Below are 21,659 nucleotides of genomic sequence, written 5' to 3'. Positions count from 1 at the left end.
ACAAAAACATGAAAAAAAAAGAAAAAAAAAAAAAACATGTGACCACTGCAACCAATAAGGGACTTGATAGTGACGTGCTGGTCATTCCTACAGCACGCACATGCATCTTTGAACTGAAATGGAAGTATAGCGAGAGCTGTGGCCAATGGGGAGGGGAGTATTATTTAGGGATTATTATTTAATATTCAGTATTCAACCTCTACACAATTTCTCTGGGTAATAATGATTAAAAAATAAAAACAGTCTGGAAAAAAACCCTACTTTACCGCGATGGTTGAGTACAGAATGCACCAGTGATCTGCACTAAGTCAGGAGATTATAACATCCCTGGTGGTCAAAGGCTGCTCACTACTAGGACAACCCCTTTAATTAAAGTGCCCCGTGTAAAATAAAAACACCACATATTCTCCTGCAAGACCAGCTCCTTTGCAGCCATCACTGGCTGCAGAGCTCACATTTCACTTTGACCATGTTGTTCAGTATTCATATCACATAATATCACGCAATTGCACGCAGACAAGTGCTGACAACACTGGAACGGTGCTGGTCCAGGCGAGTATACGGTGTTTTCATTGTACATGGGGCACTTTCATTTAAAAAAAAAAAAAATCCCAACAAAACATTTCTAAATATGTATAGTACTAGATGGTGGCCCGATTCTAACGCATCGGGTATTCTAGAATATGTATGTATGTATGTATATAGCAGCCACATAGTATATAGCACAGGCCACGTAGTATATAGTATACATACATATTGTAGAATACCCGATGCGTTAATATAGGCCATGCAGTAAATAACACAGCCCACACAGTATATAGCAGCCACGCAGTATATAACACAGCCCACATAGTATATAACACTGGCCACATAATATATAGCACAGCCCACATAGTATCTAACAGTGGCCACGTAGTATATAGCACGCAGTATAGAACACAGCCACGTAGTATATAGCAGCCATGTAGTATATAACGCAGCATATAACACTGCCCACGTAACATATAGAACAGCCCACGCAGTATAGAACAAAGCCCACATAGTATCTTAACACTGGCCAGGTAGTATATAGCAGCCACGCGGTATCTAACACAGCCCACATAGTATTTAGCAGCGTGGGCACCATATCCCTGTTAAAAAAAAAAAAATTGAAATAAAAAATAATTATATACTCACCCGCCGGGATCCAGCGTAGATCTGGCGATATCCGCACGGCTGCCGCCATCTTTCGTTCCCAGGATGCATTGCGAAATTACCCAGATCACTTAGCAATCTCGCGAAACCGCTAAGTCTTCTGGGTAATTTTGCAACGCATCTCTGGGAACGGAAGCTGGCGGCAGGCGTGAGCGCATCGTCGGACTACAGAAGGTGAGAAAAGCAGGTTTGTTTTTTTTATTATTTTTAACATTAGATCTATTTACTATTGATGCTGCATAGGCAGCATCAATAGTAAAAACTTTGTCACACAGGGTTAATAGCAGCGGTTACGGAGTGCGTTACCCACGGCATAACGCGGTCTATTACCACTGGCATTAACCCTGTGTGAGCAGTGACTGGAGGGGAGTATGGAGCGGGTGCCGGGCACTAACTGCAGGGGAGTACAAAGGGACTAATCGGACTGTGGCCATCGCTGATTGGTCACGGCAGCCATGACAGGCAGCTGGCGAGACCAATCAGCGACTTGCATTTCCATGACAGACAGAGGCTGCGACCAATGAATATCCGTGACAGACAGACAGAAAGACAGACGGAAGTGACCCTTAGACAATTATATAATAGACTAGATGGTGGCCCGATTCTAACGCATCGGGTATTCTAGAATATGCATATCCACGTAGTATAGTGCCCAGCCCACGTAGTATAGTGCCATGCGAGTCAGAAGAGGACCAGAGCGGCGCTGGGACACAGGGAAGATGGAACTTGGTAACCATTTTATTGCACTTACTCTACAGACATACTAAGAAGGGCTAAAGTCATAACATTTTTTGTGGGAGTCCTTCTGTAAGGGGTTGTCCAAGTAGTGAACAACCCCTTTAAGCCTGTAATTGACTGCATTGGTCACATGATTGGAACATCAGTGTATGTGGGTTTATTGTGAGCTCCTGTACGTACCACACAATTGGAAACCGCATTGCTAAACCATGATAGTATGCAGCTGTCCTTGTGGTGTTTGACTATAAGGGCTCTTTTCCACTTGCGAGAAAAACGGACGAGTGCAATCCGATAAAATCGGATTGCACTCGGACCAATGTTATTCAATGGGTGACATCTCATCTGCGATTTTTTTTCTCAGCTGAAATCAGACTTAAAAAAAAAAAAAAAAAAACCGAAGCAAGCTGCGTATTGCTGCGATTCTCGGACGAGACTCACCAATGTAAGTCAATGGGTGCGAGGAAAAAAAAAAAAAAAAACGCACAGCACTCAGACCATGCGAGTGCTGTCCGATTTTTACGCACCGGTGTCCTTTGAAAAGCCGGCAATTCAGTGTGGTGTACAGTATAATCACACTGACAGGTTAGAATAGAAGAGATAAATATATATCTTCTATTCTAACCTGTCAGTGTGATTATACTGTACACCACACTGAATTGCCGGCTTTTCAAATGACACTGGTGCGTAAAAATCGGACAGCAATACGGATGTCATACGGATGTAGCGGGGAAAAAAAAAAAATCCCAATATTTTCCTCCGTTTTTTCATTTCCGTAAATCGGACCGTTTTTTTTCTCTCAAGTGGAAAAGAGCCCCAAGGATAAAAACTTGTCCAGCAAATGTATCCCAAATATCTGATCAAACACACTTATTCACACTCCTCATGTGTAACCAGCATCTGCAGAACGGGTCCCTATAGGCTGCAGAAGGGGCTTATTTTAGGACCACAACAGATAGGGCAGAATCAATTCTCTTCCTTAGGCCGGGGTCACACATGCGAGTTCAATGCGACAAACTCTCATCAAGTCCGAGCACTGCTGCCGGCACTCTGGACCGGAGCGTGCGGCTACATAGAAATACATGCAACCGCAAACTCCGGTCCCGAGTGCCGGCAGCAGGGCCGGGTATTGATGAGAGTTTCTCGCATTGAACTCGCAAGTGTGACCCCGGCCTAAAACAGAAGATCTGTGGGAGCAAACGGACAACTCAGCCAAGTGGACTCATCTGTAAGATTGGCCAGACATCGGGTATTACACCAGCCTCGCGCTGTCGGACCAGCCTCACGGTATTACACCAACCTCACACTGTCGGACCAGCCTCACGGTGTTACACCAGCCTTACACTGTCGGACCAGCCTCACGGTGTTACACCAGCCTTACACTGTCGGACCAGCCACACGGTGTTACACCAGCCTTACACTGTCGGACCAGCCTCACGGTGTTACACCAGCCTTACACTGTCGGACCAGCCTCACGGTGTTACACCAGCCTTACACTGTCGGACCAGCCACACGGTGTTACACCAGCCTTACACTGTCGGACCAGCCTCACGGTGTTACACCAGCCTTACACTGTCGGACCAGCCTCACGGTGTTACACCAGCCTTACACTGTCGGACCAGCCACACGGTGTTACACCAGCCTTACACTGTCGGACCAGCCTCACGGTGTTACACCAGCCTTACACTGTCGGACCAGCCTCACGGTGTTACACCAGCCTTACACTGTCGGACCAGCCACAAGGTGTTACACCAGCCTTAGACTGTCGGACCAGCCTCACGGTATTACACCAGCCTCACACTGTCGGACCAACCTCACGCTGTTGAACCAGCCTCATGGTATTACACCAGCCCCACAGTATTACACCAGCCTCACAAACACACACACACACTAGTACACCAGCCCCACAGTGTTACACCAGCCTCACACACACTAGTACACCAGCCGCACACCGTCGGACCAGCCTCACGGTATTACACCAGCCTCACACACACTAGTACACCAGCCGCACACCGTCGGACCAGCCTCACGGTATTACACCAGCCTCACACTGTCGGACCAACCTCATGGTATTACACCAGCCTCACACTATTACACCGGTCTGTGTACATGCTGACAGATATGTTGTCACCCAATGATCCTCACACCGCTGCAGCCACTAAGCACGACACCAGTGCACTGCAATCAGCAGGCACCAAGGACACCGGCAGGCTCCAGGAAGAACGAGCAGTTTCCATAGTTACAAGCTACATCTCTTTGCCATCACGGAAGGTCGCCCTCTGCCGGCGGTTCACAGTCGCACATGTTAGTACCTCAATAACAGTCGCTGTCAAAACAACAGATGGTTGCGTCACTGCCGCAAGTGACGTCATTAACCCTTCCTAGATTTCGCGCATGCGCCCGAGGCGTCTATGGGACAATACTCACTGCGCCATCACAACAATAGTGAAGGCGACCCCAACAATGGCAACCTCCGTGCTACACACACAAGACAACAGACAGAACCGAATGGCCGAAGAGGAAGACTGGGCAGCCGCTGGCAGCATCCGACACCTCGGACCAGTGCTCTCCCTCCTCCACTTTCGAGAACCTTCTTCTAGGCACAGCAGCCATCCCTGGATGACGTCAGTAACCCAGTAGCCAATCAGAGGCGGCAGATCTGTTTCCAAGTGCCAGCTTGTACCGACGGATCCCGCCTTTCCGTGACGTGTGGAGGGAGGAGCTATGTGGAAGTGCGTTATCTCTGGCAGCCAGGACGTGAGTGGGGGATGGGCCAGACACTGACAGATTACTGTATGCTGTGCTGGACGTAGGACGCGGCAGCGCCCCCTTTGGTAGCGGTGCAGCTGCACGCCCCATTGTCACGCAGCCCTCTGCTCTATACGTGCAGGCTGTGCTGTGTACGCCCTGTGAGTGACAGCTCGCCGAGACTCCGCCCACATCTGGTCCAATCTCGCTCCGCCGGCCTGGCATCACGTGATCTGCAGCGCGTCGTCCAATCCGCTGCAGGTCGCTGAGGGCTGTGTGCAGGGAGGCGGGGAGCGCGTAGTGAGGGGGAGGGCGGCCGAGAGGGAAGAAGAGGGGTGTGAGCGCTGCCGTGAGGAGATACCGGGGAGTCAGCGCCGTGCGCCCCGCTTCTCGCACCGATACGGTCTGCAGTGTGTGGCGGGCGGGATACAAGTAACGGCGTGCAGCAGGTAAGGGGCAGACGGGTCACATGGGAGCCTAGGCCGGGACTCGGGCGGCAGACATGGCAGTGTTGTTGTGTGCCGCACATTGTGCCTCAGTGCGGTTATCACCCCCTGTGCCCGGGCAGAGTGTGGCAGTGCTGTCCCCCAGGAGTTCCCGGCGGCATGGCAGAGGGGTACATGTATACTGGGACGTGGCTGTGTGCCCACTGACAGCCCCTGGGCCACCTGTGTAGTGTTGCCAGCCTCTGCCACCCCTCTGTTGTGTGCTGGGCACTGTGGTGCTGTGGCTTGTGCTGGCCGTAGAGTTGGATTTGCAGGCAGCGGCCCAGCGACTAGGGTCATGTGTGCCCTCTGGATGGTCCCTGACACCGGCATCTGGCATTCTTAGGATTGGCGCAATGTCATTGTTGCAGTTTGTCATTCGCCTATGTTGCGCTAGGCCGGCTAATTGCACAAAGAGCCACGGATGCCACAGTTAGGCTATGCTTCCACGGTCAGGAAGCCTTCAGGATTTGCTGCGTACAGCCACAGCGTCCAGATGTTACAGCATAGCGGAGGGGGTTTTATGATATCCCGTGTCCACTGTGCGTGAACGGCTCATCTGACGTCCCTGTGTAACAGGACATGTGGCGCGTCTTTCCAGACCGCAGCATGTCTATTTATCTTGCGGAGACGCTCTGTCTCTGTAAGAAAAATAATCCAGTCTATGAATACGATGCGGTGATGGACCAGGTTGTGCAAATCATCTTGCACCAGCTAGCTGTTTGCTGCGACCCCCAAAGGGGATGTAGTGATTTGTGCCTACTCCAGTAGCCCCTCCCAGTTCGTGGCGGCTTGAACTGGCCTCCATGGGCTCCCCTGATGATGGTGGTGGCAGCGATGGCCCACGCTACCTCTGTGGGCTCCCCTGGGGGTTGGTGGTGATGGCGGCTTGCTCTAGTTGCCGTGGGCCCCCCTGCGGGTGTGGGTGGTGGCAGCTCCCGCTGGCCGCTGTGGGCCCATTGTTGGGGAGTTGGTGGCTTCTGATGGCCACCATGGTCCCTCCCCAACATCCCCAGGTGGAGAGACCATGGTGGCCGGCGTGCGCCTCCACCTTCCCATGGGGATGGCTGCTGTGGACCCCCACTGGCCTCTGTGCTATAAATTGTTGTGGCTGAGTTCCAGCTGCTGGATGTGTCCCTGCCCAGCTGCCTGCATTGTCATGGCTCCAGGCTACATACAGCTTCTCAGGCCAACCTTAAGGTTTTGTGCTTTTACTTTCCATTTTATCACATCAATCACAAGGCAGAATAAAGTGCATTGTGTCAGCATTTGGCCGGTCTCGGCTGCACACACGGACCACAAATTAATAACCTTACCTGTTCTTTGTAAAAAGGTTACAGTGTTCTGCCTGGAGCACCCAGTACGGGAGGGGGTATATTCATTTATTTCATATCTGTAAACCAATTGTGTATTTTTTTTTTTCTTGACCGTGCGTCCATATATTTGACAGTGGTGTGATATAAAGCTAGTAGGAAGAAGGGGGTGTGTTCCTTCTTTCTCCACAGGCGAGCATTTGGAGACAATGCAAACCCAGGCATGAATGCCGCATAGAAAATAAGAAATGGCACATCCTAGCAGTAATCTCCCTGGAGGCAGGTTGACATGGCATCGCCTCTCGTTTGCTTCTGTCTTCTGCTCCACTTGGCTTTGATATAATTTGGCAAGAGGTTTACTACTCCACCTTCTTTTCTGGTGCACCCTTAAGAATTGCTGCACCTTGTGAGCACAAAACAATTCTCCACATTGCGACCCTTCACCGCTTGACAAATGTCAACTTTCTCTTGAGTCTTTTGCCCAAGGCTATCTTCACATATATCAGCGTTTTCAGTGGAAAAAATAAAATATTAAATAATGTTTGCTTACTGAAGCCATTGTTGCTCTCCACTAATGTGTGGTGGCATCCAGTCTACAGCCAACTGGGTGATCCCTGGCCTCGGGGAGTGATGCCTATGTGGGCACCTCCATGATCTATGTAGAATGTAAGTCAGCAAGGACAGGGTCCTCTCCCCTCTGTACTAGTCTGTCATCATAAGTTTTGTACTGTAAATATCTATAACCCTGTATGTAACCCGTTTCTCATGTACAGCACCATGGAATTAATGGTGCTATATAAATAAAAAAATAATAATAATAATAAACGTTGCATTACCACTCCAGCCCAGTCAACAAAGACTGGCAGGGGCAGTGGAGAGGGGGTGCTGGAGCTGTGTTGGAGCTGTAAGTATTTCAGTAGGTCAGTAATATGCTCACATTCTGTTTTAAACTCTATACAGCTTTATCCCAAACAAAATCCCTCGAAGCCCGGCAAAATGCTGTCCTAAAGGTAGCCTAAAATCTAACTCTTAAAGGGAACCAGTCACCCCCAAAATCGAAGAGGAGTTAAGCCCACCAGCATCAGGAGCTTATCTGCAGCATTCTGTAATGTTGTAGATAAGCCCCTGATGTATCCTGAAAGATGAGAAAAAGAGGTTAGATTATACTCACCCAGGGGCGGTCCGGTCCGATGGGCGTCGCGGTCCGGGGCCTTCCATCTTATGATGACATCCTCTTCTTGTCTTCATGCTGTGGCTCCAGCGTACTTTGTCTGCCCTGTTGAGGGCACAGCAAAGTACTGCAGTGCGCAGGCGCCGGGAAAGGTCAGAAAGGCCCAGCGCCTGTGCACTTCAGTACTTTGCTCTACCCTCAACAGGGCAGATAAAGTATGCCTGCACTGGAGCCGCAACGTCAAGACAAGAAGAGGACGTCATCCTATGAAGATGGGAGGACCGGGACCGCCCCTGGGTGAGTATAATCTAACCTCTTTTTCTCATCTTTCAGGATACGTCGGGGGCTTATCTACAGCATTCCATAATGCTGTAGATAATCCCCTGATGCCGGTGGGCTTAGCTCATCTTTGATTTTGGGGTGACAGATTCCCTTTAATGTGTATATTTTTGACCCAAGTAGTTAAAATTGGTGTTTCACATGTGTGCCTTGCAGGAGGAGTAGGATTCATTTCTCCGTGCGCCTCACCAGAATTGTTACTCCAGACATTCTGGACTAGAGTAGGTTTTTGGCGTAATTTATGAAAAATTTGTCGGATTGCCTTCACCACAACTCTTCTTGTCCATGCTCCATCTACTTTGGAAACTTCAAGTTGTGCAAAAGCTTCTTATAATTTGTCAGTGTTTGTGATCGAAATCTAGCGAAAACACTTTGAGTCACGGCCACAGTCAGGCTATGTGCCCAAAAAAAACGCAAGTGGATTTCCTTCCAAGGGAGTCCGGATTTGATCAGGAAAATTCTGCAAACTTTCTGCAACGTGGGCACATAGCCTAAAGATCTTTGTATTAGATGGGACTAGTTATCATGGGTTTTGAAGCAGTTCTTATTTTGGGCTGTATAAATGTAGCATATTGTAACTGTGTTGATTTTTTTTTTTTTTTTTTCCCTCCCAATGTGATATTGTAAGACTGATGCATCTAACGTTATCTCACTGAGAAGGAAGACCATTGGAGAGGAGAAACGTAGTGTAATGTTACATGCAATGCTATGGATCCACCCCAGGTTTTGGCGAGTAATGCCCCGATACCCGGGAGAGATCCAGAGTGCAGTATTTCTCACATGCCGTCATCTTCATCACTGCTCCCTGTTGCAGCTCTACTTTCCTAGTGCTGTAATGACGATGATGATTAGAATTGTTACAAATTGATTTACAAGTTCCAGTCCGTCAGACACACCAGTGATCTGTAGCCACTGGGCAGGTGAGTGAGAGCTGTCTCTTAGGCTTTTACACTTGCCATGGTTTTTCATCCCATTTTTGCAGCCCCAATAGATTTCTATGAGGCCGCAATAATTCCACACAGCGCCGTATCTACGGCCGTGAAAGAATATTGAGCCTGTTCGATTTATTTTTCACGGCTTACGGACACGGCCTTAAAATTTTTTTTTTTTTTTTTTTTGGTCCCTACTTTTTTCCTACTATTCTAATACAGAAAAACGGCTATTCGCAGATTTTTGCAGCAGACCGGGAAAATTGTGGCGATCCGGCCTGCAAAAACAGGCAGCTAAAATCACGGTAAGTGTGAAAGAAGCCTTACCTGTTGGCATCTGTGACTCTTGTTTTGATTACCGTACTTGGAATGGTGCAACATAATTGTTGTGTGACGTACAAGTAATGTTGTGCCAGGCCATCAAATCAAAATAGGAGCCTTAGATGCCATCAGGTAATGGGTGGTGCTCCCATCCAGCGATCACTGTCATGGCTGATGGACGGAGACATGTGAATAAACTCTCACCAACTCTAATTATGAATGTCCTCGCACAACACGAGGAGCGCTTCTTGTACAATGGGTTGTACATGCAGTGTTTGGCACATACAGTCATGGCCAGAAGTTTTGAGAATGACACCAAAATTATGTTTTCACATGATCTGCTGCCCCCTGGTTTTTATTAGTGTTTGCCTGATGTTTATATCACATACAGAAATATAATTGCAATCATATTATGAGTACCAATAGGTTATATTGACAGTTAGAATGAGTTAATGCAGCAAGTCAATATTTGCAGTGTTGACCCTTCTTCTTCAAGACCTCTGCAATTCTCCCTGGCATGCTCTCAATCAACTTCTGGACCAAATCCTGACTGATAGCAGTCCATTCCTGCATAATCAATGCTTGCATTTTGCCAGAATTTGTTGGTTTTTGTTTGTCCACCCGTCTCTTGATGATTGACCACAAGTTCTCAATGGGATTAAGATCTGGGGAGTTTCCAGGCCATGAACCCAAAATCTCTGTTTTGTTCCATGAGCCATTTAGTTATCACCTTTGCTTTATGGCAAGGTGCTCCATCATGCTGGAAAAGGCATTGTTGGGCGCCAAACTGCTCTTGGCCGGTTGGGAGAAGTTGCTCTTGGAGGACATTCTGGTACCATTCTTTATTCATGGCTGTGTTTTTAGGCAAGACTGTGAGTGAGCCGATTCCCTTGGCTGAGAAGCAACCCCACACATGAATGGTTTCAGGATGCTTTACAGTTGGCATGAGACAAGACTGGTGGTATCGCTCACCTCTTCTTCTCCGAATAAGCTGTTTTCCAGATGTCCCAATCAATCGAAAAGGGGATTCATCGGAGAAAATAACTTTGCCCCAGTCCTCAGCAGTCCACTCCCTGTACCTTTTGCAGAATATCAGTCAGTCCCTGATGTTTTTTCTGGAGAGAAGTGGCTTCTTTGCTGCCCTCCTTGAAACCAGGCCTTGCTCAAAGAGTCTCCGCCTCACAGTGCGTGCAGAAGCACTCACACCAGCCTGCTGCCATTCCTGAGCAAGCTCGGTACTGCTGGTAGTCTGATCCCACAGCTGAAAAAGTTTTAAGATACGGTCCTGGCGCTTGCTGGTCTTTCTTGAGCGCCCTGGAGCCTTTTTGACAACAATGGAAGCTCTCTCCTTGAAGTTCTTGATGATGCAATAGATTGTTGACTGAGGTGCAATCTTTGTAGCTGAGATACTCTTCCCTGTTAGGCCATTTTTGTGCAGTGCAATGATGTTTGCACGTGTTTCTTAAGAGATAACCATGGTTAACTGAAGAGAAACAATGATACCAAGCACCAGCCTCCTTTTAAAGTGTCCAGTGATGTCATTCTTACTTAATCATGACTGATCGCCAGCCCTGTCCTCATCAACACCCACACCTGTGTTAATGGATCAATCACTAAAACGATGTTAGCTGCTCCTTTTAAGGCAGGACTGCAATGATGTTGAAATGTGTTTTGGGGGTTAAAGTTCATTTTCTGGGCAAATATTGATTTTGCAAGTACAGTAATTGCTGTTAAGCTGATCACTCTGACATTCAGGAGTATATGCAAATTGCCATTAGAAAAAATGAAGCAGTAGACTTTGGAAAAATTAATATTTGTCTCATTCTCAAAACTTTTGGCCATGACTGTACAGCACTCTAGATCTATCCCAGTTATCTGGGCATTACTCCTTACACCTGGGCCAGCGCCACAGCTTGTATGTGATGGCATTACTGGACAGCTCATCTCTCCTGCTCTGTATAATGGTGAGACAGGAGTAAAGCGATTTAAATGAGCTAAGGTTACGCATCATTAGACCCAGATTACATTGGAAACGTCGGTTCTGACTTTCTCTGGGGCATTTGCTGTATTCCCTCAATGACAATTCCACTTATGATTGGGTAACTTCTTAGGCCTCTTTCACACTTCCATCGTTGGCTGTGCGTCATAGTGCAGTGAAATGACGCGTCGACGGATGTTGTGAAAATAGAGGAAAATGTGTGCGACGCATCCAGTGTTATGACGGATGCGTCGACTGAGTTCCTGGCCGAATTTTATGGAGAGAGAGACTGACTTTGGAATATGCTTCCGGGCATGCTCAGAAGTAAAAACTGCATCAGTCACTGGATTCCTGCGTTTCACAGTGTGCGCAGATCCATTGTCCATAGGCTCCCATTCTGTGGAAGGACGTATGCCGCAGGAGGCGTCGAACGTTTTTCCACTGCACACAAAAAACATTTCACGGAACTTTTTTTGAAAAGACGGGCCGACAAATCTCGCAGGATCCAGTGCACGACGGACAAAACGTGTGGCCATCCGTCGCGATACGTCGCTAATACAAGTCTATGAGATTTTGCAGGATCCTGCAAATTTTTTTGCAGGATCCTGTTTTTTTAAAAAAAAACGTATCTCGATAGGGCTACAGAGACGAAAGTGTGAAAGAGGCCTTGGGCTTCTTTCACACTTCCGTTTTTTTTAATCCGTCACAATGCGTCAGTGCGACGTATCGACGGATGCGTCAAAAATAACTGGATCCCTTGCATCCGTTTTTACCATCCGTTTTTTCCCTTTTTTTTTTGACGGATCCATTTTCCATGCCTAAAAATGGGAGTCTCCCAAATGTGATTGGCTACTGGAAAATAGGGAAACCAATATATTGACTGGCTGTCTGTCTTCAGGCTGGCAGGAGTCTTGCTGGCACATTTGTGGGTGACGCCCCAGGCCAGGTTTATGTAGATTTGGGGCCTGTCTGGCCAATTGGCTACAAATTCTTGGTTCTGAGCATGCTGTGTTAAAAAAAAAAACAAAAAACAAAAAAAAAAAACTGATTCCAGCGCTGGATTCCGTCATACGATGTGTCACGACGGATCTTGCGTCCATAGGCTTCCATTCTAGTCAGCGACGAATGCCGCAGGATCCGTCGCAACACGTTTTCCCGACGCAGACAAAAAAGTTACATTGAACTGTTTTTTTCCAGATGGTCCGCCAAAACACGACGGATCTGTCGCACGACGGATGTGACATGTGGCCATCCGTCGCTAATACAAGTCTATGAGAAAAAAACGGATCCTGTGGGCACATTTGCAGGATCCGTTTTTTTTTTCCCAAATGACACATTGCAATGGATCTGAAAAGACGGAAGTGTGAAAGAGGCCTCATTATAGGTTTGCACTGGCACATCGTCTGTGTGTGTGAGAAAGGGGCTGGATGACTGTTCACTTCAATAGTTAAATCTGTCCGTGACTCCAGCTATGTATCAGCTATGTCAAAAAAGGGGGCTGGCAAATGTGCAGTGTTGTATCAGATGATTTCCCTCAGTTTTACAGAAACCAGAGTGAGCACAAAATCTGGTGCGAATCTCTTTTCATAATTTGCACCTTCTAAACAGCATCTGAATGCGGAGTTGGAGCCTTATAATTGGATATGGCAGAATTTGCTCTGTTTACCCATCTTCTGACTTTCTGGTCCATAGAGTATAATGGGAGATGTTACCTAATAAATATACAACCTCTGGCAAAAATTACGGAATCACCGGCCTTGGAGGATATTCAGTCAGTTGTTTAATTTTGTAGAAAAAAAGCAGATGAGACATTTTTTTTTTTTTTTTAAGTGCCCGATGTACAATGAAAACACCGTATACTCGCCTGGACCAACACCGTCCCAGTGTTGTCAGCACTTGTCTGTGTGCAATTGCGTGATATTATGTGATATGAATATTGAACAACATGGTCAAAGTGAAATGTGAGCTCTGCAGCCAGTGATGGCTGCAAAGGAGCTGGTCTTGCAGGAGAATATGTGGTGTTTTTATTTTACACGGGGCACTTTAATTAAAGGGGTTGTCCTAGTAGTGAGCAGCCCTTGACCACCAGGGATGTTATAATCTCCTGACTTAGTGCAGATCACTGGTGCATTCTGTACTCAACCATCGCGGTAAAGTAGGGTTTTTTCCCAGACTGTTTCTATTTTTAATCATTAGGCCGGAGTCACACATGCGAGAAACACGTCCGTGTCTCGCATGTGAAACCCAAGCTCTGGCGCCTGCACTCCAGAGCGGAGCGTGCGGCTCCATGTGTTCCTATGCGGCCGCACGCTCCGCTCCGAAGTGCCGTCGCCAGAGCTTGGATTTCACATGCGAGACACGGACGTGTTTCTCGCATGTGTGATCCTGGCCTTACCCAGAGAAATTGTGTAGAGGTTGATTACTGAATATTAACCCCTTCATGACCTTGGGATTTTTCGTTTTTCCGTGTTCGTTTTTCACTCCCCTCCTTCCCAGAGCCATAACTTTTTTATTTTTCCGTCAATTTGGCCATGTGAGGGCTTATTTTTTGCGGGACGAGTTGTACTTTTGAACGACATCATTGGTTTTAGCATGTCGTGTACTAGAAAACGGGAAAAACATTCCAAGTGCGGTGAAATTGCAAAAAAAGTGCAATCCCACACTTGTTTTTTGTTTGGCTTTTTTGCTAGGTTCACTAAATGCTAAAACTGACCTGCCATTATGATTCTCCAGGTCAGTACGAGTTCATAGACACCTAACATGACTAGGTTATTTTTTATCTAAGTGGTGAAAAAAAATTCCAAACTTTGCTAAAAAAAAAAAAAAAATTGCGCCATTTTCCGATACCCGTAGCGTCTCCATTTTTCGTGATCTGGGGTCGGTTGAGGGCTTATTTTTTTGTGTGCCGAGATGACGTTTTTAATGATAGCATTTCGGTGCAGATACGTTCTTTTGATCGACCGTTATTGCATTTTAATGCAATGTCGCGGCGACCAAAAAAACGTAATTCTGGCGTTTTGATTTTTTTTCCTGCTACGCCGTTTAGCGATCAGGTTAATGCTTTTTTTTAGTTGGTTGATCGGGCGATTCTGAGCGCGGCGATACCAAATATGTGTAGATTTTATTTTTTTTTTTTATTGATTTATTTTGATTGGGGCGAAAGGGGGGTGATTTATATTTTTTTTTTTATTTTTTTAACATTTTTTTTCAACTTTTTTTTTTTTTTACTTTTGCCATGCTTCAATAGCCTCCATGGGAGGCTAGAAGCAGGCATAGCATGATCGCCTCTGCTACATAGCAGCGATCTGCTGATCGCTGCTATGTAGCAGAAATGCAGGTGTGCTGTGAGCGCCGACCACAGGGTGGCGCTCACAGCCACCGGCGTTCAGTAACCATAGAGGTCTCAAGGACCTCTATGGTTACAATGGAGACGCATCGCCGACCCCCGATCATGTGACTGGGGTCGGCGATGACGTCATTTCCGGCCGCCCGGCCGGATGCGTTAGTTAAATGCCGCTGTCTGCGTTTGACAGCGGCATTTAACTAGTTAATAGGTGCGGGCAGATCGCGATTCTGCCCGCGCCTATTACGGGCACATGTCAGCTGTTCAAAACAGCTGACATGTCCCGGCTTTGATGCGGGCTCACCGCGGAGCCCTGCATCAAAGCAGGGGATCTGACCTCGGACGTACTATCCCGTCCGAGGTCAGATAGGGGTTAAAGAATAATCCCTAAATAATACTCCCTTCCCCATTGGCCACAGCTCTCGCTATACTTCCGTTTCAGTTCAAAGATGCATGTGAGTGCTGTAGGAATGACCAGCACGTCACTATCAAGTCCCTTATTGGTTGCAGTGGTCGCGTTTTTTTATTTTTTTATTTTTTTTTTTACAAGTTTTTGTAAGCAAGAACTAAACACCATGGGAGATCTATGGAAGCAAAAATACCATAAACTGGTCAAAATTCGGCATCCTCAAAGCGCTCTGTAGTTGCATAGGAAAAAGAAGCTGGCAGGAAAAAAATAGCAGTGAAACCTCGGTGTGTGAAGTCTCCATAAATAAAGCTCCTTTTTTGTACCTTCATTTCATTTGTGAAAAGACAGAACCATTCAGAAAACTTGTGTTGGGTCCAACAGTCCCATATATGAGCATGATACTACAACCTCTGGCAAAAATTATGGAATCACCGGTCTTGGAGGATGTTCATTCAGTTGTTTAATTTTGTAGAAAAAAAAAAGATCAGACATGGCACAAAACTAAAGTCACTTCAAATGGCAACTTTCTGGCTTTAAGAAACACTAAAAGAAATCAAGAACAAAAAATGTGGTAGTCAGTAATGGTTACTTTTTTAAAGGGAACCTGTCACCCCGTTTTTTCAGATTGAGCTATAAATACTGTTAAATAGGGCCTGCGCTGTGTGTTACTATAGTGTATGTAGTGTACCCTGATTCCCCATGTATGCTGAGAAATACATTACCAAAGTCGCCGTTTTTGCCTGTCAATCAGGCTGGTCAGGTCGGGTGGGCGTGTTCACAGCGCTCTTTTCTTCCCCAGCTTTCCGTTGGTGGCGTAGTGGTGTGCGCATGTCCAATTTCCGAATTCCCTGCGCCCACGTGAAGACACAGCGCGCGATCTGCGCTGTCATCCCTTTCATCGGTGGGGGCGGCCATCTTCCTGGGGCCGCGCGTGCGCAGATGGAGTACTCTGCTGCACGGGGCTTCAGGAAAATGGCCGCGGGATGCCGCGCGTGCGCACAAGAGATCGCGGCGGCCATTTTCCCAAAGCCGAGATGCAAACTCGGCTTTGGGAAAATGGCCGCCGCGATCTCTTGTGCGCACGCGCGGCATCCCGCGGCCATTTTCCTGAAGCCCCGTGCAGCAGAGCACTCCATCTGCGCACGCGCGGCCCCAGGAAGATGGCCGCCCCACCGATGAAAGGGATGACAGCGCAGATCGCGCGCTGTGTCTTCACGTGGGCGCAGGGAATTCGGAAATTGGACATGCGCACACCACTACGCCACCAACGGAAAGCTGGGGAAGAAAAGAGCGCTGTGAACACGCCCACCCGACCTGACCAGCCTGATTGACAGGCAAAAACGGCGACTTTGGTAATGTATTTCTCAGCATACATGGGGAATCAGGGTACACTACATACACTATAGTAACACACAGCGCAGGCCCTATTTAACAGTATTTATAGCTCAATCTGAAAAAACGGGGTGACAGGTTCCCTTTAACTAAGCATATAGGGAAAAAATTATGGAATCGTTCAATTCTGAGGAAAAAATTATGGAATCACCATGCATCAAATTAGATCTGCTCGTTAGTCTGCATCTAAAAAGGAGTGATCACACCCTGGAGAGCTGTTGCACCAAGTGGACTAATAAATATGTATACACCGCACACTCCAATGACAACGTGTGATTTACACTTAAATATTTATTAGTCACAAAATAAATTTGGATAGGGGAGCGAAACAGAAATATAGTGCTGGAAGCGATATATAAAGCAAACGTTTCGGCTCAACCAGAGCCTTATTCATTGAATCGCTTATCCACAAGAAGTAGAGTGAAGCGGAAAGGGTAGATATCCCTCAGTGCCAAGATTACGGCTATAGCTGAGGTATAGATTATGAGTCCTCAAGGGTGCTGGCCCGAAAGATATGTTGTAGCCTGCAGAGGAGTGGATATAAGCGGCGCTCCCGTGCCTTGCTATGGACATAGCGGGAGTGCCGCTTATATCCACTACTCTGCAGGCTACAACATATCTTTCGGGCCAGCACCCTTGAGGACTCATAATCTATACCTCAGCTATAGCCGTAATCTTGGCACTGAGGGATATCTACCCTTTCCGCTTCACTCTACTTCTTGTGGATAAGCGATTCAATGAATAAGGCTCTGGTTGAGCCGAAACGTTTGCTTTATATATCGCTTCCAGCACTATATTTCTGTTTCGCTCCCCTATCCAAATTTATTTTGTGACTAATAAATATTTAAGTGTAAATCACACGTCATTGGAGTGTGCGGTGTATACATATTTATTAGTACCCAGGGTCTACTGATCCATTACACCAGCACCTCGCAAATTCTGACTGAGTGCACGCCATCATTATATCTGTGAGGCACCAAGTGGACTGACATGAATCATGGCTCCAACACGAGAGATGTCAATTGAAACAAAGGAGAGGATTATCAAACTCTTAAAAGAGGGTAAATCATCACACAATGTTGCAAAAGATGTTGGTTGTTCACAGTCAGCTGAATGAACATCCTCAAAGGCTGGTGATTCCATAATTTTTGCCAGTGGTTGTATAAACTCACCAAAGGTAAATTAATGAAATGCAAATTGGGCAAAGATTTACCTCCTCTCCAACTAAGGAGCATAAACTTTGCCGTAGTGTAGATATTGGTAGTTATTAGCCGTTTAATAAGATGCCACCGTGTATAATGCAGCTAAAGCAACCTGTTGCCTTTAAATAGTTAATTTGAGTCTGTCACTACATACTGTAACCAGATGCCACATTCACATCACACTAAAGACCACTAGGAAGCAAAAAGCAGTTTCCTTATATCTCCATGCTGAAACTCCCATACTCTACCCACATTGTTACCTCCCAGCTGAGAAGTCTCAATAGCGAAACAGCTGAGAACCAAAACGTTATCATTTTTTTTTTTTTTTCTTCTCCTTAAAAACCCCAAATGACAGTTGAAACTTAAAAAAAAAATAATTAATCACCTCCTGGAAAAACGTAAATAAATTATAAATTTATAAGAATACATTGGGGAATTGGTCATTGTCCCTTTATTGCTGTTTAGACCAGGGCTGTGAAGTCGGTAAGCCAAACTTCCCACTCTGCCTCCTCAATTTCCCTGGCTCAACTCCGATTCCCTCATACATTGCTCCTGTTTGAGTAAAATGGTAGGAGTCTTTTCATCACCATAATGATACAAAAATCAAGCTTTTTACTTACCTTAATCCTGTTTTCCTGTTCACCCTAGCAGTTCTGAGATAAGTGCCGGCATTCCTTCCTGGTGCCGGCATTCCTTCCTGGTGCCGGCATTCCTTCCTGGTGCCGGCATTCCTTCCTGGTGCATAAAGTACAGCAGAGATTCATCTCCACTAAAAAGCCGAGATCCTTAGATTAGGAACACAAGACATTTATAGGACACTCCATAACTTTCCCAAATTCTTGAGAAAATTTTCAGCACATACTACATTGAATTACTGTACCCAATGTATTATATATTTTTGGAGTCTGTCCATTTTATTCCGATTCTATATAAGTGGACACCAATGTCACAGTACTGGTTTAGACACCACTCCTTTGTCAAAGAGGCAAAACCAGTTGGTAATGTACTCAGAAATATCTTAAGAGGCATCATAGGAACATAAAAAAAAAATCCCAAATTATTTTTCAATTTACTAAACATTGACATGTCAGGAGGATTGACAGACACTCTTTAATGGAGATCCAAACACTTCTGGGAAAGTAGATGAATGCGTTTATGGTGTTGCTAAACTGAAGTCTGTGTTTTTACCATTGTAAAAGTTAAAAAAAACAAACAGTACATACTTAAATTCCGGTGTCTGTCACGTCCCCCGGCGTCAGCTTCCCTGCACTGTGTCAGCGGCGCCGGCCGTAAAGCAGAGCACAGCGGTGACGTCACCGCTGTGCTCTGCTTTACGGCCGGCTGGCGCTGACAGTCAGTGTGGGAAGCCGACGCTGGGGGACGTGACAGACACCGGAAGGTAAGTATGTAGTGTTTGGTTTTTTTTTAACTTTTACAATGGTAACCAGGGTAAACATTGGGTTACTAAGCGCGGCCCTGCGCTTAGTAACCCGATATTTACTTTTATTACCAGTGAACACATCGTTGGATCGGTGTCACACACGCCGATCCAGCAATGACAGCGGGTGATTAGCGAGCAAAAAAAAAAGGTCCTGATCATTCCCAGCGACCAACGATCTCCCAGCAGGGGCCTGATCGTTGGTCGCTGTCACGTATAATGATTTAGTTAACAATATCGTTGCTACGTCACAAAAAGCAACGATATCGTTAACGAAATCGTTGTGTGAAGGTACCTTTAGAACTAGTCACCAAGGTGGACCCTGCTGTGTTCTCCCGCCCCCAGCTTTCTCCCTACACATATCTATCTATTCAGCAATGAGGTTGCATCAAGTAACCTCAAACACCCCGCCCCCTCGTTTTTGACAACCAGCCTTGCTAAAGCAGACAGCTGGGGCTGTTGTTCTCAGGATAAGGGGCCGTGCATTTTGGCCACCCAGTATAAAAATAACAGCCCACAGCCGCCCGAGAAAAGGCACATCTATTAGATGCGCCAATTCTTGCTCTTTTCCCAACTCTTCCCACTGGCAGGTGGGGTTCATATTTTTGGGGTGACTTGTCACCTTTGTATTGTCTGGTGGCATCAAGCCTAAGGATTAGTAATGGAGAGGCATCTATAAGATTCCCTGCCCATTACTAATCCTATCGTTCTAGTGTAAATAAACACACAGCCAGAATGAAGTCTTTTATTTGAAATAAAAACGAACCACACTTTTTTCCTTTTTTATTTAAGAATAACAGTTATACTTGCCTAACGTCCATTCCATTGAATCCCTTATCTCCTGTAATAAAACAAAAAGAAAAAAACAATATCCCTCTCCTGTCTGTCGTTCTGTCCCATGTCGTAATCCATGTCTGGGGATAAATAGTTTTTAACTTGGACAGTGCCAAGATGCAACTGTCCAGGCTGAGAACCACTGAGAAATGATCTGCTGCAAGCACAGAGTCAGTGACTAGCAGTGACGTCATCAAGGTTACCTCCTGTCACTGTGGCTTCGTTCCCAGCCGGGCTGAACTGCAGTGACCTCGGTGAGATTTCTGCTAGCACAATGAGGAGAAAGTCTCACGGTGCAGAGGCGAATTCACTGCAGTGAAATTCTCCCGGTGAACTTGGCCTGTGTACCCAATGGACTCTGAAAGAGTGGTGCCAAATAATACACAAGGTGCATGCCACAGACTGCAACCACTTCTGCTTCATCCAGGAAAGACCGATCCCATCTTTGAAGCGATTGCTTGAATATGCCCTAAACGGGTTACTTTTTATGTGACTTCTGACTAGTCATAGCTGGGAGTTTTTCTTATTTGCTTTTTTGATAAAATCAAGAAGTGAAGATGTTTGTCTGAAGGCATAGGCCCCAATTCCTCACAATTTTTGTGCAACTCAGATGCAAAAGTTTTTTGCGTCTTTGTTTTTTTGTTTTTTTTACTCCAGTCTTAGCCATAATTTTAGAAAGTGGTTAAAGTTTTGAGGGAATGAGCTCAGCAAATTTATCTCAATTTATGCCACAAAAGTGGTGTAAATTACAACACATGTTCTCAAGTCTGAAACTGTAGAACGTGTATTGCGCTGGCACATGGCAGCAGAGAGATGTGCTAAATTAATTTAGGAGTGCACGCTTCTTTATGAATTTGGGGCTTACTCCAGTGCAGTATTCATCAAGCCATGATGAATTGGGGGCATAGGACCAGAGGATCATTCTGGCCTTTTCGTTCTAGTAACCGATGACACAGGACATGTGCCCCCTTCCTCACTAATGCTGACATTCTGTCATAGCTCTGTTTTAAAAAGTGAACCCGACCTTTTGTGTAACAGAGATCCATCAGTAAAGGTGAAAGATGATTAACGAGGATATTTTAGGTTCCTCAGCTTCATTAGCGTGTGATTTCATTCTGGATGAAGGCACTTGGCAAACACTCACTTCTGTGTCATGTCTGCAAGTTCAGTAGTGAAATTGTAATTTGCTCTATGAATGCAAATAAGCATAAATTGGAGATGCAGTTATTATTTATTATCCAAATATTTAATTCCTAGGAGATGGAAGTAAAAATGTCAATAACCAAACATGATGTCTGTAGCAAATACTACAGCACAGGAGAGAAATTGCTCGGTGAAGCGAATGGCTGCATATAGAGGATGTATGTGCATACATAAGCAGTCTTTTGTTCCTTTTGCAAGGTGGGAATGTCCCTAGAATTTTTGCTGCTGAGCATCTGCTCTCATTGTCCTCGCCCTGTGTGCTCTGCGATCCTTTGTCATACGTTATATTTTCAGAATCTGTTTTTGGATGTGTTTCACTGCAGAAAATCTTTTCTAGTTTCAATGGTGCCTATGTGAGGCGTCATACGGAGGTTAGCTAGATTTACATCCGAACACTTGCTGTGTTTCCTGTTGCATTACTTGCTTTTAGCTGTGATTCTGTTGAAGTGTTTTGTATAGGTACCGTAAATTATCTGTATGGTTTTTCCCTTAGTTATTGACTGCAGGTTTTTACCACGTTGTCATTAAGCTATCATCAATGAATTATTTTTCCTGTCTTGTATTTTCATCATTGGAACAATATTTAATCTTGTGAGGTGCATATGTAGATGGCACAAGTGGCTCC

The 21,659-nt window shown here is 46.0% G+C and overlaps 1 protein-coding gene across 5 annotated transcripts in view; it reads left to right on the top strand.

The window, feature by feature from the left end:
* Positions 1–4,325: 4,325 nt before the first annotated feature.
* Positions 4,326–21,659, top strand: part of ANKRD12 (ankyrin repeat domain 12) — a 198,865-nt gene continuing 181,531 nt past the window's right edge. For 3 of the 5 annotated variants that reach the window (XR_011314080.1, XM_069731054.1, XM_069731057.1), the window contains exon 1: positions 4,969–5,126. The gene's annotated coding sequence lies outside the window, so the exon portion shown is untranslated. Of the gene's footprint in view, positions 4,687–4,968; positions 5,127–21,659 lie in introns of those variants that run through there. The other 2 variants (XM_069731056.1, XM_069731055.1) reach the window with 2 other exon arrangements.

The sequence above is a fragment of the Ranitomeya imitator genome, chromosome 6 (assembly GCF_032444005.1).
Source record: "Ranitomeya imitator isolate aRanImi1 chromosome 6, aRanImi1.pri, whole genome shotgun sequence".
Taxonomy (NCBI): Eukaryota; Metazoa; Chordata; class Amphibia; order Anura; family Dendrobatidae; genus Ranitomeya; species Ranitomeya imitator.
This window is presented reverse-complemented; position numbering and strand designations above follow the sequence as displayed.